The sequence below is a fragment of the Urocitellus parryii genome, chromosome 14 (assembly GCF_045843805.1).
Source record: "Urocitellus parryii isolate mUroPar1 chromosome 14, mUroPar1.hap1, whole genome shotgun sequence".
Classification (NCBI taxonomy): domain Eukaryota; kingdom Metazoa; phylum Chordata; class Mammalia; order Rodentia; family Sciuridae; genus Urocitellus; species Urocitellus parryii.
In genome coordinates, this window is record NC_135544.1 from 10,556,636 (window position 1) to 10,574,177 (window position 17,542).

The 17,542-nt window shown below is 43.8% G+C and overlaps 1 long non-coding RNA gene across 2 annotated transcripts in view; it reads left to right on the top strand.

Annotated features, from left to right (window-relative positions):
• The first annotated feature begins 1,526 nt into the window (after positions 1–1,526).
• LOC144250156 (uncharacterized) overlaps positions 1,527–17,542 on the top strand; it is a 71,689-nt gene continuing 55,673 nt past the window's right edge. For both annotated transcript variants that reach the window (XR_013342408.1, XR_013342407.1), the window contains exon 1: positions 1,527–1,616. This is a non-coding gene — a long non-coding RNA (uncharacterized LOC144250156). The remainder of the gene's footprint in view (positions 1,617–17,542) is intronic.

Genomic DNA, 17,542 nt, shown 5'->3' on the forward strand with positions numbered 1-17,542 from the left:
ACCCATCCAGAGTCAAACCACCATCAGTTGCCCCCAGATAGCTCTAGTCAATTTTTCCTCCATAGTTCCCACCATACTATCAAGTTAGAAAACCATTACAGTGGTCCCTGGAACTGTCCCAAGATCCTTGAGCAGTAATGGTGCCTGACTGTGCTGTTACTTCAGGTAAAATATGTCCTTTGTTTGGGAGGAGTTGCCTTTCATCCTGACCAAAGCACATACACATCCTTCTCTCTACATCATATTGAAGGTGTGCAGTGTTCTTCCTGTTCCCTAGCAGTTGCATTTTCCAGAGACCTCAGTCCATGTTTGGCTGACTGCATTGCTCTGGGGCTAAGGTGATGCAGAACATTTCATGTCTCAGAGGTGTCAGTCCATGGACAGCCAGCTCCATTGCCCTGGGCCAGAGGTGGAGCAGAACATTAGGGCACAAGGACATTTTGAAGGGCAGCCGCTCACCTCATGGCAGCCACAAAGCAGAGAGTAAGAAGGAGCCAATGGCAAGATTTATCTCCAAGGGTTTGCTACAAGTGGCCTAGTTTGCTACCACTGGGGCCAGCTTTACTGCAACTTCTCTGGCCAAACTCTGCTACCTGCTGCTCATTTTCACAGTCATCTGGATAAATGCTGCTAGCAATATCCATACCACTGGATGAAATTGAAATTTTTGTGCTGCATTGAAATTTTTCCACTAGAATAATTAAGACATCATCTCTAACTAAATTTAGCCACACAGATAGTGTCAAGACATGTGTAAAATGGAAAATGACAATGAATTTGCTAGAAAGTAACATGAATGCCCTCCAGTCCCACTTCCAATGGAATAAGCTTTCTCCTCAGCAAAGTCATGAGCACCGTCTTTAATACTGACAGTCCTTTAGCCTCCTGGCCTTCTGAGCTTCCACCAAAATCACACCCAAAGCTCTGCTTACCATAGTGAAATCTTTTCCAGATGGCATCTCTAAAATTTTGAAAATTCCACCCCAAATTCCAAGAGGATCTAGACATTACTGAACCAGATGGTCAGATTAGTCACAGTAAAGAACTCATCTCTTGGTAACCACTTCAATTCTAGTCAGCTTTTTTTGCCACTATGATCAAAAGACCTAACAAGAAGAACTAGAGGAGGCAATGTTTAATTGGCTCCCAGTTTCACAAGCAGTCCAGAGTCAGCTGCCTCCAGGACTCTGGCCAACAGGAAGCAAATAATCATGGCAAAAGAGTGTGGTGGAAGGAAGAAGCTCAGGATATTGCCACAAGGTGGGGAAGTGCTAGTGGGCTCCCCTGGCACAATATATACATCCCACATACAAGCGCTCATTGACCTCCTTCTTTTTGCCAACCCCTACCTGCCGACAATCATTGTCCAGTTAACCCGTATCAGTGATTAAGGAAATGATTGGCTAAGGTTCTCATAGCCTAATCATTTCACCTCTAATATTTCTTGAATTGTCTCACCCATGAGCTCCTGGGGATACCTCATATCTAAATTGTAACACATGCTGTTGTTCTGGTTCAAGCAGGAATGTGTCCTGGGATGAGAAGACTCCATTAAGCCCAGGTTGACCACAATGAGAATGGATCTATAGGAGTCCTGGTGAATGGAAAGTGCTTAGGTAAACTGTTTTTTTTTTTTTTAACTTATTTGTTCTAATTAGTTTTATGTGACAGTAGATGGTATTTTGATACATCATACATAAATGGAGTATAACTTCTCATTCTTCCAGCTGTACGTGTTGTAGAATTACACTGGTCATGTAATCATATATGCACACAAGCTCATAATGTCTGATTCATTCTACTATCCCTGCTACTCCCATGCCACCTCCCCTCCCTTTGTCTAATCCAAAGCCCTTCTATTCTTCCTTAGGCATCCTCCCCCGTTTTTGCGAATTAGCATCCACAAATCAGAGAAAACATTCAGCCTCTGGTTCTTTGGGATTAGCTTATTTTGCCAATGTCATAACTTTGTTCTTTTGTATGACTGAGTAATATTCCATTGTGTATATATACCACATTTTCTTTTCCATTTCATCTGCTAAAGGGCACCTAGGTTTCTTCCATAGTTTAGCTATTGTGAGTTGAGCTGCTATAAACATTAATGTGGCTGTGTCACATTAAGCCATTCGGGCATAACGCGAGGAGTGGGATAGGTGTGTTTCATTTTGCAATTGATGGTTTTGTGTTTGCTTTTCTCTCCTGGTCACTCCATATCCAAACATAAAGCAAGTCCAACATCCTTGTGTTTTCTAATTAAGAAACAGTGGAAAAGGCACCATTCTGACTTTGACACTCACATTGGCTGCTTCCACTGTGGACCAGTGTAGGGACATGCTCTTCTAGGTGCCCCATGGTGCAAGGTAGTCTGCTTTCCCTGCTGCCTATTGCATCACTGTGACCACACCCAGCTGTGACCTCTGCTGGACCCTGCACTGCAAAGACCCATGTTGCTTCCACCTTGGGATCAGGAAATGGAGAAGGCAGGCTAAGGATCAGAGGTGGGGCCACAGCACCTGCACCAGAGGGCACAAACCCCATTCCCTCTGGAAAGGCGGGAAACAAAGGGACAGGTGTCTGTTTGTCACTGCCACAACATGCTCCCCATCTTCTCCTGTCGGGTACAGTGGTCCACATGCTGGACTTACAGTCGCCAACACCCTGTCACACAGCCAGGTAGCCAGCTGCTATCATCCCGTGGAACCTTGATACGGCTTAGATGTGGCAGCTGCCACCACCCTGCATCCTTGCTGGGACACTTGTCTACACCTTTGGGACTATTGGAAGTAAGATTATCTGTGGAAGCCATGTCCCACCCCACCACCCAATGCTGCTTCTATCACCCCCTGATTCGGTCCCTGCAGGTGTCTTGGTTGCTCAGAAGACTCTGCTTGACCACTGCAACAGTCCCAGGCACCAAGGAGGTTTTCTAGGACACAATTACTCCATATGTCCCCACCCACAGTGGAAGTACTTCTGATGCCCCCACTCTTTATTAAGGAACAACTCTCCCATAAGTGACAGCTCAGAGAGATGAGCCCAGTAAGCTTGTGCAGACTGGCATCGCAGTGCAAAATGGGGTCCAGCAGGCAGGCAACTGACTATGTGCACAGACCCACCCTCCTGTCATGGACCACACAATTCCTCCTAAGCTCATTGGGCCATTCTGACACCGCTGTTCCATGTACTGCCCACATTGTGATCCAGAATAGGCCCCAGTAAAGCCTCTGGCAGATGAATTTTAAATGTTTTATGTTCTTTTTAGTTATACATGCCAGTGGAATGCATTTTGACACATTATAGGTACATGGAGTTTAACTCCCCATATTTTGGCTGTACATGATGAGGATTTACACTGGCCATGAATCCATACGTGAACATAGGAAAGTTACATCTGGTTCATTCTAGTGTCTTTCCTTTTCTCATCCCTTTTCCCTTCCCTTCATTCCCCTTTGTCTTATCCAATGAACGTCTATTCTTCCCTCCCCAACCCTTTATTGTGCATTGGCATCCACATATCAGAGAACATTCAATCATTGTTTTTTGGGATTGGCTTATTTCATTTAGCATGATAGTCTCCAGTTCCATCTGCTTACCAGCAAATGTCATAATTTCATTCTTTATGGCTGAGTAATATTCCTGTGTGTGTGTATGTTTGTGTGTATGTATGTGTATGTGTGTGTATTTTTTTCCATTCATCTGTTGAATGCCACCTAGGTTGGTTCCAGAGCTTAGCTATTGTGAATTAAGGTGCAAAAAATATTGATGTGGGTGCATCCCTATGGTATGCCAGTTTTACATACTTTGGGTATATGCCAAAGAGTGGGATAACTAGTTCAAATGCTTGTTTCACTGCAAGATTTCTGAGGGATTTCTATACTACTTTCCAGAGCTTGGGAGGTTGAAGCAGGAGAATTGCAAGTTCAAATCCAGTCTCAGCAATTTAGCAAGGCCCTAAACAACTTTGCAAGACTCTGTCTCAAAATTTGAAAACAAACAAACAAACAAACAAACAAACAGACAAAAAGTGCTGGGATATGGCTCAGTGTTAACCCCCCATGGGTTCAATTCCTGGTACTAAAACAAATAAAAATAATGTTTCATAAATCACTTCTGAAAAAAACCTCGTTAATTTTCTTAACTGGTGTTTTAAGATTATGTTCACATACAAAAACACATCAACCATTTGACACCCAGAACAATATTCTGCCTTCAAAATGCAGGAAATCTTGTTATTTGAAACCCTAATGAGCTTTAGGAGACATTATTCTAAGTGAAAACAGCAAATGTAGGAGGTCGTGCTCTATGACCTCAATGAAGTGTGGAATCAAAACCAGTTGCTCTGTAAAAGCAGAGAGCAGGATGGTGGTTCCCAGGAGCTCGGGGTTTAGGAAAACAGGAGCTGCTACCCAAAGAGTACAAAACCTCAGTGATGCAGCATGAGCCAATTCTGGACATCTGTCCTACAACTGGGTCCCCACAGTGAATAACACTCTGTTGTATGCTTAAATTTGCTGCTCTGTGAGCTGGGGTTATGGCTCAGTTGCAGAGCACTTGCTTGGCACATTTGCGGTCTTGGGTTCAATCCTTAGCACCACACAAAAATAAATAAAAGAATGGTATTGTATCCAACTACAAGTAAAAAAATGTTTTTAATTGTTCTGCTTGAAAGTGTTCTCACTACACACACACAAACACAAACACACACAGACACACACACACATATGAGTGGGTGGATATGTTAATTAGCTTAAACACAAACACACACAGACACACACACACATATATGAGTGGGTGGATATGTTAATTAGCTTATTTACAGTAATCATCATTGTACAAGATACATGTATATCACATGGTACTTTTATTTTATTTTTAAGCAGTTGTTATTATACTAAGGTATTAAGACAAGTACAAAATAACCTTGTAATCAGGATACTGTATCAGTCAATAACAAAGGAAAGACCACTACAGTATGAAGAGATATACAAATGACTCAAGTATACAGCTTTCATAGTTAACAGACAACTTTAAATGGGAAGTTGGTTTCTTTTACAAATGCTAAATTTCCTTGAAATAGGAAAAATAATATACAGTGCAATAATCATGAATAATCATGCAAACAAAGAAAAGCAGTCTTAAAAGTTATACTCTTAGGGGCTGTGGTTGTGGCTCAGTGGTAACCTGCTTGCGTGAGGCATTCGTGAGGCACTGAGTTCAATTCTCAGCACCACGTGACAAATAAATAAAAGTCCATCAAAAACTAAAAAAAATATTTAGGAACAAAACCTCATCCTCTTAGTACAAGAGACTCAATTGCTTCTATTTAACAGCCTTAGGAAAAACATGCCTATTCCCTTTCCTAGCTTTAAGGACAATTTCCTCTAAGGAATACTAGTGCAGCATAACCTTAAATAATTTAAAGTTAAAACCTACAGAGTAATTAACACCTTGCCAATCTAGATATAACAGTGGCCATCATTCTTCACCTGCACTTCTCAGAATAAATCCCGTAGGCTAGCAGGATAAGTTTGTGCCATAGAACCTTCTCCCCAATGCCACAAATCCCCTTCTATGACTTCATCCCCCCTCCCCCACATTGACACTAATCCCCCCAACCCCAAACAGTGCAGTTTATGAAGCTTTCCTTGAAAATGGTTTTGATGAATGTCCTGGCATACATGGTTCTCAAAAGTCACCTCTGAACACCACAGGTAATGGAAATGAATTGTGTTCTTGCATTTCATTTTAAGGCTTCACTAGGTCAAAAAGGTGTGCTCTGACTGTTTGAGGTTTTGTTGTGTGTGCAGGTTAAAAAAAAAAAAAAGATAGATGCTCTGGAATTTAATGGGAGAGAAACTCTGTTTCCCCAAACAAGCTGAGAGTCAGAAGGGAAAGAGTCGCAAGCTCAGGCCCCCAGTTCTGCTCAGCTTGCAGTCCTCTTCCTGGCTGGATTCTTTCACAGGAACCAATTATTGCTCCCTTGGTGCTGTTATGGGACTGCTCTGCAAAGGCAGTGACCCTGGTCAAAGTCCACCTGCAACAACCCTGCTCTATAAAACCAGCCCCAGAGTCTTACCCCAGGGAAATTCTTCAGCTGTCAGGGTCACTGAAACTGCCTTAGTGCAGTTGTGAGTACATGCTTAATATTTGGCATATCTGAAATGATTACTGGCACAGCATTCCCCAATTTAATGTATAAGTATAGATTTGCACATGGGCCATAGCCCCAAATGTGTCAGCCAGTCTGCACCATGTTTAGGCCAGCAATAATCCATCTCTTCCCTTGGAACACTGGGGAGAGAGCTGCTTCATCTGGGTCTCCAAGACGTGGCCTTCGGGGAGGTGTTGCTTTGGTTCTTGGCCCTGCTACTACTGCCACTGTCGTTACTGAGACCTTGATTGTTGGCTTTCTCACCGCTTCTATTCTCTGCCCCTTCTTTCCTGTCCCCTCTTTCTCCCTCACATTTGGGGAAAGAGGCCTGGCTGCATTTACTTTGAGGACCCAGCACTGGGAACATCATCCCAAACTCTGACAGAGATGCTGGGCTGGGCAGATCCAGGCTGCCAGGCCTTGTGACTGCAGGGAACTAGTCTGGTATCTCAGATGGGCTTCTCCTTCCTGAACAAAAGCTGAACTCAGAGCAGGTTTGTGAGTCACCTTCAGACAATAAGCTGCTACAGGTGTCACCTTCAAAGGCCTTCAAGGCCACAGAAACAGCAACCAACAGCCATATTCCTATTGTTCCTTCTTGAAAGTCACTGATCAGGGGTCACTCTCCAAAGTAAAATGAATCAGCTAAAAACTTGTTAACTCATGTTTGCCTTCTGGTACCTGTTGTCCCTAAAAACAACCCCATTACTAACTTTCCAATAGAGCAGCCCTGGCATTTATTCTCCTACTGTCACGGCTCTAAATGCTTCTGTGAAGCAGGTTTTCATGGGTGGGGGTATGGCTTGGTGGTAGAGCATGTGCTTAGCATGTGCGAGGGCCTGGGCTGGATTCCCAGCAACCCAGCCCCTCCCAGTGTAACAGTGGCCCACTTCATGCTTTGAATATGGCCCTTGCTGCAGTGCCCCAGAGGCTTATCTTAAAGTGGATTTTTTTTCCCTTTTTTCCCTCCCCCAAATGAACAAGTGAATCACAATCCCCTTACATGGACACCTAGAATAAAGCCTTTGAATGGCTTCTTTAAAAACCTCTGTTCTCTCTTATGGGAGAATTACAGCTTCTGGGACAGGAGTTCCCTGTGCTTCTCCTAGCTAGCAAAGCAATAAACCTCCTTTTTCCATTTTCTCCAAACCATGTCCTTGTTATTGAATTGGCATCGGGGAGAAAGGACCAAGATTTTAATAGTACTGAAAACAGAATTAGGCAGTCAGTGTAGATAGGTAAATCGAGTCAGGTCAGATCAAGGAGGTCAATTTAGAGTGATTTCTGGGAAGTTGGAGACTGTCCCCCAAGGGATTGAAATGTTAATTCCTTCAGAGCCCTCCTCCACCTTTATCAAGAACCTGCCTCTGCTCCAACTATTGCTAAGGGAACCTGTCCCAGGAATTGCCTCTCCCTAAAGGGAGCTATGAAGTTGTTAGTTAATGGGTCCTGGGCTGCATCATGATCCCTCTTCAGCCCACCTGCTTCTCATCTTGGCCATCCCACTGAGCATACCTGGGCATTCCTGGGCCTAGTCACATATGCGGGAAGGGGAAAACAAGGGGGGAAAAGCAGGAGAACAAAGGAGCCTAGGACAAATAGAAAGGGCAGAACACCTCACTTCTGGGGATACCAGGATACCAGCGATGGCCCCTTTCTCCCTCCCGGGAGAAGTCTATGTTACTCCATTTTAAATAAACCCTGCTTTATATGCTTGCCTCGACGTGCTTCTCTAATGTTCAGACTTTAACATTTGAGGGAGCAGAACTCGTCATTGGTAAGTGGCAGTATCAACACCACAAAAACATAACTCCACCAAAATTTCATGATAGGAAAAGATATTGCAGTGTGCCTCGTTGTGCATGTGTGAGAGCAGGTCACACACACAAGCTTCAGCCATGTCATTGTTTGGAGCTTTGGAACCAAATTCCTCTCCTTAGGCATAGATAGCTTTCCCATTTGCTCCCAGGGACTTTATTCTGATATCACCAGTTATCCATGAGGAGTCCTGTTTCCCCACATGTTGAAGTCTGAACATTAGAGAAGCATGCTGAGGCAAGTATAGAAGGCAGGGTACATAGTAATACAGACTTCTCCCCGGGAGGGAGAAGGGGCCATAGCTGGTATCCTGGTATGCCAAGAAGTGAGAGTGTCCTACTTCTTTTATACATCCTAGCCTTTTGTTTTGTTTTGTTTTTCTGCCTTCTTCCCCCTTATCTCTCTCCTTCCTGCATGGCCCAGGTGGGATGGCCAATAGGTGAGAAGCAGATGGGCTGGAGGGGCCAAGGTGGAGTGATCCAGGCAGGAAGCAGCCCAGGAGACAGTAATGAACAACTTTTACAACTCCTGTAGGGAGGGGCAATTCCTGGGACAGGTTACCCTAGCAACAGGTTAGAGCAGGAACAGGGGCAGGTTCTTGGTAAGGGTGGACAAAGGAAAGTCCACAACTTCCAGGGTTCAAAATTGGCCTCCTTGATCCAACCTGACTCGATTTACCTATCTATACTGACTGCCTGTGAACTGCTCTCTTTCTCTGGCAGATTTTAGAACTTTTCTTTTAGTCACTTAAAATTTCATGCCTATTTAGTTTTCATTTAATTTTTTTCAACAATTCCCACTTCATAATCTCTGAGTCTTTTCACTCTCTTTGTTTTATATTTTAAAGCTACAAAACTTTCCCTATTATCTCTTTAAATAGTTTCTTCTATTTTGATTTTTTCCCTTTTTGAAAATGCTATTATCTAGATATTGATAATTATATTTCAATTCTCCTTATCTCTTAATTTTATTTTTGTGTTTCTATTTTTTGTCTTTCCCTGTTCCTTTCTATGTTTTTCAGTGTGCTAATTCAGTAAGCAGTTATGCCCATCCAATTTATTCCATCTATTAGGTCTTTATTTCCTGGTTACTGGCTTTTTTAAAAATTGATTTGCTTCTGCTTTTCTGCTAATAACCTCCCTTAGATTTGCAAAATGACCAAGTAATTTCAAATTCAATTTATAAACATGCTTTCTGCCTTTTTCTTTTTCCTTTTTTTTTTTTTACACCAAAATATAGGCAATGCAAGGGTATAGCTGTAGTACTTATTATGATGTGAACTAGGGCTTGCAAAGTAACAAAGTTTAGGGTCTCCAGGAAATCAAAAGGCTTCTGCCTCTAATACAGGCAGAACTTCAAAAGGGCCAATTAAATAAAAACTGGGGTGTGAAGATGGCCTTAGGCCTGAGCCTAAACAATTCCATTTAAAAAACTCCATTTTGAAACAGGTAGTTTTACCAGGCACACCCATAGAGTGCTCCAGTTTGGCCTCAAACAAGTTACTTATTTCCCTTCACCCTGATAACAGAGTGTAGCCCCTGGCAGGGTATCCTCACCTGATAAGAGGGAAAGGAGAAGATCAGGGTGGAGACCACCAGACTAGATATATCTGATCCCAGGGTAAATTATGTCATGGAGAAATCCAGTGGTAGCTGGTAAGAATTGAAAGGGGGGTAAAAAGCCCCCAAACTTAGTGTAAATCATAGAGCTAATGAATAGTGGATTTAGCAAGCCGAAACAAGGCTGCCCTCTGATGCACTGGAGCTGGAGAGCCTGATGAGGACCTGACATCCCGTCACTTGTCATTGTTTCCTGGTCCTCTGTGAGATCCTTACCACTCTCAAACTCTACCTCCTCTGCTGGACCTTGATGAGAGCCACAACACTTCTCCCTGGACCCTCTCCTCAACTAGTCTTCCACTTCATGCCAGGAAAGGCCTGCCTTGATTCCAGACCTGGTCACCACAGTCTAAGTGAGTGTGCATCTGCTGGACTCAAAGCCTAAGACTTAAGACTTGTGAACTTAGTACGCACAGGGAATGTCTGTCATTAGCCTGTCATGATTGAGTGTATGTGTGTTTTTTACATCTTTTATTAATTTTATATTATTATTTTTAAATACATGACAGCAGTGGAGATTAAGTGTGTTTTGTAGTGCTTAGAATTAATCTAGAATTGTTTGCTGTGAAAACAATTTGCTGTGATTATGTCTATTGCAGTGCCTAGCATTAAAGATCCTATGTTTTCTTAAGAATTTATAAAGTGAAATTGATTAATTTGAGTGAATAAAGCATTGAAAGGGGCAGAAGGTATGGACATTCTTTATTTTCCCCCTGGACTGCATAGGTTGCAATTTTGCCCCCTCCACAACATGGGGGCTGAGGGATCACTGAGTGTAGCAATAGTAACTTGGGATATTGCAGAAGATATTTCTGTAAATTTCTTATTTGATCAGGGATTATTTTATGAAGTGTCTTGCCTTCAATAGCTACTGTAATGGTGTATCTAGTTGTGAAATTCAACCAGTCACAGCCTGTGCAACATTGTGTTTGTTTTCAAACATACATTTTGCCTGGTTCTAGCACAATGGTTTGGATATATAGGAACTTAATGGGAGGCTACCTAGGTGCTATCATAACTTAATCACTTGCATATTTGATTATCCTCACTACAACTGGAAATAAATTGAAAAGCGATGGTTTTACCAAAAGATCTAAACAAAATCCTCATCAGGTACTGTCTTAACCTGAAAAATTTAGTGGCTTCCTGACTTGTCTTGAACATTTAGCTTTAACATTGCTTAAACTCTGAAAGCCTTCTCAGAGGTCTCAGGCGCCCACTAGCAGAGCTCCCAGCCTCAGGCAGAGGTTTCCTTCTCTGTGTTCTTGGATCCCCTTCTTGCAGGGCATCTAGTGCTGCTGCCTGGGGCGAGCTGCTCCTGCACTTGCTTCAACGTCTCAACTGCTGTTACACAGACAGGCTCCATGACAAGGGAGCCATGTTAAGTCTTGTGGTGCTTCTCACAGGACTTGGTGGGCTGCACGCAGGCCGCAGTGAGTGCACACACTTTGTAAGGGTCCGGTGAAACTTCAGAGTAAGAGGCTGCAAGAGACTGTCTTATGCAAAAGCAGAAGGGTGGGTTTATTTGGAGACCAGCATGCTAGGGCTCCCTCTATAGCAAATAGAGATAGAGCCCTGAGAACAGCTTGAGCAGAGCTTATACACTTTCCCTGGAGAGGGCAGTGAGAGAAGTTACATTTTGTAGTTTGGCAGTTGGGGACAGCTCATTCTGGGAAGAAGATTAGCAGACAGTCCACAGTTAGGGACAGCACATTCTGAGAACAAGATCAGTAAACAGTTCTTAAGATTTTAACAGTGTTTTGTTAAGCATATAGAGAAACGGAGTGACAAGTACCTATTTTATTAACCTTTCATTTTCCACTTCTTCTTCTGGCTACTTTTAATCATAAAAGTGATCATTGGGGGTGTCACATTCCGTTTCTGCTAGTGGGGTATATTGTTGTCTGATTACCATAAATTTGATTTGTCCAATTTGGGCCTGGAGAAAGGAAACTACATGGTTGAGCAAACAGGGTCCTAATGTTAGCAACAATATAAGAATTATTAGAGGACTGGCCAAGGCTGATAAAAGCATAGTTAACCAGGGGGACTGTGTGAACCAAGACTCATATTACCCTTTTTGGGTCTCTCTCTCTCTTTGATGCTCTTCAAGGCATCGTCTTAGTTTACTCATTGATTCTTTTACAACTCCAGTATGGTCGGCATAAAAACAACATTCTTCCCTTAATGCAGCACAAAGGCCCTCTTCTCTCAAGAAGAGGAGGTCCAACCCTTGCCTGTTCTGTAAAACAACTTCAGAGAGAGAGGTTAAAGATTCCTGTAAAGCTGTGATGGAGGTTTCTAATATCTTTAAGTTTTGGTCCATTGCTGTTTCTAATTGAGTCATTTGTTGTGTCCCATGGACCAGGGCAGTAGTCCCTGTGCCCACCCCTGCAGCAATTACCATTCCTAATAAGATGGCTAAAGTGAGGGATACAGGTTCTTGGCGAAACCGGGTTGTATGTTCCTCTATTTGATCTTCAAATGAATTTGAGTCATGATAGAGCACTCTGGGAAACATCTGTACCATTACACAATAATTTACAGAGTTGTTAAATATCTGGGCTGAAATGCAAGGAGTCAACCCTGTGTCACATGCCCACAAAGTTCCATTATCAGGAGTAAGGAAACCCTGTGTGATGCCAATATTGTTTGTCTGGATACATAAGTGTTGTTTACTTTTAGGTGGAGACCCTATATATAAACCTGCCCCGGTTACTTCTGGGAGGGTTAACTTAGGATTTTCACCTCAGTTACAGGAGGAATTCTGTGCTTTTACTGCATAAATCCCATCAATTGTTATCCCTTCATAATAAGGAGGAGCAGAGGAGAGACAGAGCCAACAAGACTGAGTGAGATCTGGTTGTGTGAAATTCAGCACAGCAAAGGCTCCTTCAATTAGCCTCCAGGGGAAGGGATTGACTTCACTCTGAATTGGGGAAGTAAATGAAGGTGAAACTTGAGGAGTATGGGAAAGTGAAAGGTCCCTAGTAGGTTTAGGCTTGGGTGGTCTATGAGGCCCAATTTCTGGCTTGATGGGATTGGGTCCTATGGCCAAGGGAATTTCTTTTCTCTCCAACCTGAGAGTGTACCAAAGGCCAAAATCATATCCTGTGGTGTAAAATCGCATTCCATAGGTTTTTCCTGAAAGCCATGCCCAGACATTTTGGTTTCTTCCTTTGGAGGTGAAGGTTATATTTAGGGGGTTGCATAGGCTATTTGTGTTACATGGAGTAGGGTCAACTAGTCCAGAAGTTTCCACTTGGGGGCTCCGTTTAAATGGGAGACATTGTTTGGGATTTAATTTAGTATTATTTCTTCCTATCCGAATCAGACTGTCAGGGGAGTCTGGGTTCCACCAGACAGCCCCTGTATGCTCACATCCCCATGACTTACAGAAGAAGTTGGCTTTTCCTCCACACAGCCGTGACTGTTTGCGGCTTCTATAGTCTGCCGGGCAAACATAATAATGCAGGCTAGCCAACCTACATCTAGCTTGTATGTCCCTACATCCATAATGTTTGTTTCCATTATCTATGATACAGAGGGGATTTAATGGAATTTTAGTGGGATCTTTTTCATCAGGGATATCCCAATAGGAAAGACCTATAGCCAGCTGACAAATATCCAGGTGGAGAGATGGCCATCAGGTCCCTAAGGGGGCTGTGTGCGAGACAGACCATACTTCCTGTCCAGTAGGATTTATGCTCAGCCATCGCTGCTGAATGGGCTGATGAAGATTAGGACTACTGATGGTCAAGGGGAGGATCCATAGCCTTATCCACACGGCGAATACGCAATTTGAGAGGGTTATCAGTCTTTTCCAGTTTCCAGCCAGAGTCTGGACAGGGAGCAGGCTTGAGATGAGAGGCATGGATCCAGGAAGTGATTCCATCTACCTTTACTGCTGTAGGTGTTATAAGTAGCACCTGGTATGGTCCTTTCCAGCTAGGTTCTAGGGATGACACCTGATCTCGTCTTACATAGACAAAGTCTCCTACTTGATATCGGTGTGGAGTCCCTTCGTCCCCAGGTTGGTAGGCAGTGGTCAGCTGTTTCCATAGGTATTGCTGGGTTCTTTCAAGAGCTTTTAGTCTGTCAAGCAAGGGGGTGTGAAAGGAATCGTTAGGTCTTAGAGTTGGGGTCAGGTCCCTTACTGGAGGAGGGGCACCATAGAGAATTTCATAGGGGGTAAGGTTACACAAAGAAACAGAGGGAGTATTTCTTGCAGGAAACAGTGCATAAGGCAGGAGCATAGTCCAATCTTTTATGCCGGTCTCTAAGCTTAATTTTGTCAAGGTCTCTTTAATGGTTCTATTCATTTTTTCTACCTGTCCTGAGCTCTGGGGTCTATAAGCGCAATGTAACTTCCAATTAATCCCCAGGGTCCTGGCTAACCCCTGACTTACCTGGGCCATGAACGCTGGTCTATTATCGGACCCTATTACCTTAGGCAGCCCGTATCTTGGAAAAATATCTTCCAGGATCTTCTTGACCACCATTTGCGCCGTTTCTTTTTTTGCGGGGAAGGCTTCAATCCATCCTGAAAATGTATCTACAAAGATTAGGAGATATTTAAGTCCATATCTTGCTGGCTTAATTTCAGTAAAGTCCACTTCCCAGAATTGTCCTGGTCTGGTTCCTTGAAGGTGCCTTCCTATAGGAAGCTTGGAGGGGTAAGCATTAACCAATTGACAGACCTGACAGGCTTTTGTTACTCGTTCAGCTAATTTTTTTCGCTGTGAGCCGGTTAGTGGAAAACTCTGTTCTTGATCTTTTAGGAATGCTTGCAGTTTCTTTGAACCAAGGTGAGTGAGTTGATGTACATTCTTAGCGAAGTGTAGGGCTTTCTGAAATTGCAAGTTGGGTTCAGTGTTGTCAAGGAGTTCAGTGTCAGTGTTCTCAGATGTTAAGTTGTCGGGGTGCTCCGATGTAGTTAAATCTCCTGACTCATATTTCCCCCGTATGGAAAGTGTTAATATGGTTACTCTGTTTAGAGCTGCCAATTTAGCCTCTTTATCTGCCCTCCTGTTTCCAACCGCTACAGGATCGTTTCCTTTCTGGTGTCCTGGACAGTGCACTATAGCTAGTTCTTTAGGGCTTTGTATTGCTGAGAGGAGGAGGAGGATCTCATCCTTGTTCTTTATTTCTTTTCCCGCAGAGGTTAATAATCCCCTTTGCTGGTAGATAGCCCCGTGTATATGAGCGGTAGCGAAGGCATAGTGGCTATCTGTGTATATGGTGGCCTTTTTGCCTGCTGCCAGCTCTAATGCCTTCGTGAGGGTGATAAGCTCTGCCTTTTGAGCCGATGTTCCCTCTGGGAGGCTAGAGGACCAGATGACTTTAGTTCTGCTAACTATTGCTGCCCCAGCCCACCACTTACCGTCCTGGAGAAAGCTGCTGCCATCAGTGAACCATATGACCTCAGAGTGGGGCAGTGGCTGATCCTTTAAATCCCGTGGTATACTGGTTTCTTCTGCCAGTATATGTTGACAGTCATGAGTGATGGGTCCTGATGATTGTTCAGGTAGTAGTGTAGCCACGTTAAGCGGGGCCGGGGGTCCCAGCATTATTCTGTCCTTGTCAAGCAACAGGCTCTGATAGTGTGTTATTCTAGACTTTGATAGCCATCTGTCTGGTGGCTGGCGGATGATGCTCTCTAGGGCATGGAGGGCTATAATAGTTAGCTTCTGCCCCAGCGTTAACTTATCAGCATCTTTGATTAGTAGGGCCGCCGCTGCTATAGCTTTTAGGCAATGAGGCCATACACTAGCCACTGGGTCCAGCTTTTTAGATAAGTAGGCTATAGGCCTTTTCCAAGGTCCTAAAGTTTGAGTAAGCACTCCTTGTGCTATTCCTTTCTTTTCCTCAATGTAGAGAGTAAAGGGTTTTTCTACATCTGGGAGTGCTAAGGCCGGAGCAGATAGCAGCGCCCTTTGATGTTATCAAAAGCTTGTTGGTGTTCAGGGTTCCATTGGAATTGGGCATTTCCCTTTAACAACAGGTATAAAGGTGCAGCTAAGGTTGCAAACCCAGGTATCCATAACCTGCAAAAGCCAGCAGTCCCAAGAAACTCTCTGAGTTGCCTCTTATTAGGTGGGGGTGGTATCTGCACAACAGTTTGTTTTCTGGGCTCAGTGATCCATCGTTTACCACCCCTAAGGGAATAGCCCAGGAAGATTACTTCTTGCTGGCAAATTTGGGCCTTTTTGACAGAAGCTCTATACCCGAGTTGAGCAAGCTCAGATAGTAGTGCTTGGGTCCCAGACTCACAGTTTTCCTTGGTGTCCGCTGCCAGTAGCAGGTCATCCACATATTGGAGTAGGGTGACTTCAGGGTGCATGGTTCTGAAGTTATTGAGATCTCTGTGGAGGGCTTCATCAAAGAGAGTGGGGGAGTTCTTGAACCCCTGTGGGAGTCTGGTCCAAGTTAGTTGACCAGATGTTCCAGTTTCTGTGTCTACCCACTCGAAAGCAAACAGCAATTGACTATCTTTATGCAGAGGCAAGCAAAAGAAAGCATCTTTTAAGTCCAGGAAAGTATACCATTTTCGCTCTAGGTTAATGGTGCTAAGCAGATTGTATGGATTAGGTACTGTGGGGTGAATGTCCTGCACTCTCTTGTTGATCTCTCTTAGGTCTTGATAGTCCCCGGTTCCTGGCTTTTTTACTGGTAGCAGGGGAGTGTTCCAGGCCGATTGACAGTGCCTTAGGACCCCTAAGGCCAGATATTTCTGAATATGGGGCCTTATCCCATCTTTAGCTTCTTTGCTCAGAGAATATTGTTTAATATTAATTGGGGAAGCTGAGGTTTTTAACTCCACCATTATTGGAGGTTGTTTTACGGCCTGGTCTAACCCAGCAGTTTCTGCCCAGGCATCTGGGTAATCTGTTATCCATTTCTGGGGTAGCTTGCCTGTTTGATCAGTCTTGGGGGGTGTGAAGAGTTGATGTTCATCTTCTACTGATATAGTTAAAGCCATGACTATAGGAGTTTTTAGAAATTCCATTTGGGGGCCTTCAGGGTTAAAAGTTATTCTGGCCCGGAGTTTGGTGAGCAGATCTCTGCCCATCAATGGGGCTGGGCATTATGGGATCACTAGGAAGGAGTGATGGATTTCTCCTTTTCCCAGGTCCATGGTCCTCTTAGTTGTCCAAGCCCGATATTTACTGCCATTAGCCCCTTGAATTAGAGACCTTTTAGTTGATAGAGGGCCCAATGGGGCCTTAAGGGCTGAGTATATTGCCCCTGTATCCACTTCAAAGTTTATTGGGGTCCCCTCCACTTCAAAAGTTACCATGAGCTCGGGGAGGAGATCCGAGCCCTGACTTTCCTAGTCATCCTCCAGAGTTAGAATGGCTGGTTGGCATGGCTGTTTCTTTCTAGGGCACTCTTTGACCCAGTGTCCTTTTTCTCTACAGTAGGCACATTGATCTAAGGCCAGATGTGGCTTCTGGCATGGGCCCAGGTATCCCTTTCTGTCTCCCTGTCTCCTAACTTCTGGCCTATTTGTTGTTGTGACCAGGACCTTAGTCAATGCCTCAGTCTGTCTTTTGCTTCATTCATCTTCCCTTTGCTCCCTTTCTTTCTCCCTTTGCTTCTTTTCTTTCTCCCTTCTTTGTTCCTTCTCTTCCTCAGTTTCTCTCTTATAGTATACCTTCTCAGCTTCTCTGACTAAATCTCTCAAAGTCATATCTTGTAATCCATTTAAGCGTTGTAACTTTTTTTTTTTAATATCTAGGGCAGCTTGCCCAATAAAGGCCATCGTGACAGATGTCTTTTGATCCTCTGCCTGAGGATCAAAAGGAGTATATCTCCTATATGCCTCCATAATTCTCTCCAGAAACATAGAGGGTGATTCATTAGGCCCTTGAATAATCTCTCTTACCTTGGCCAAATTAGTTGGCCTTCTAGCGGCTGCTTGGAGACCCGTTATTAGAGCCTGGTGGTAAGT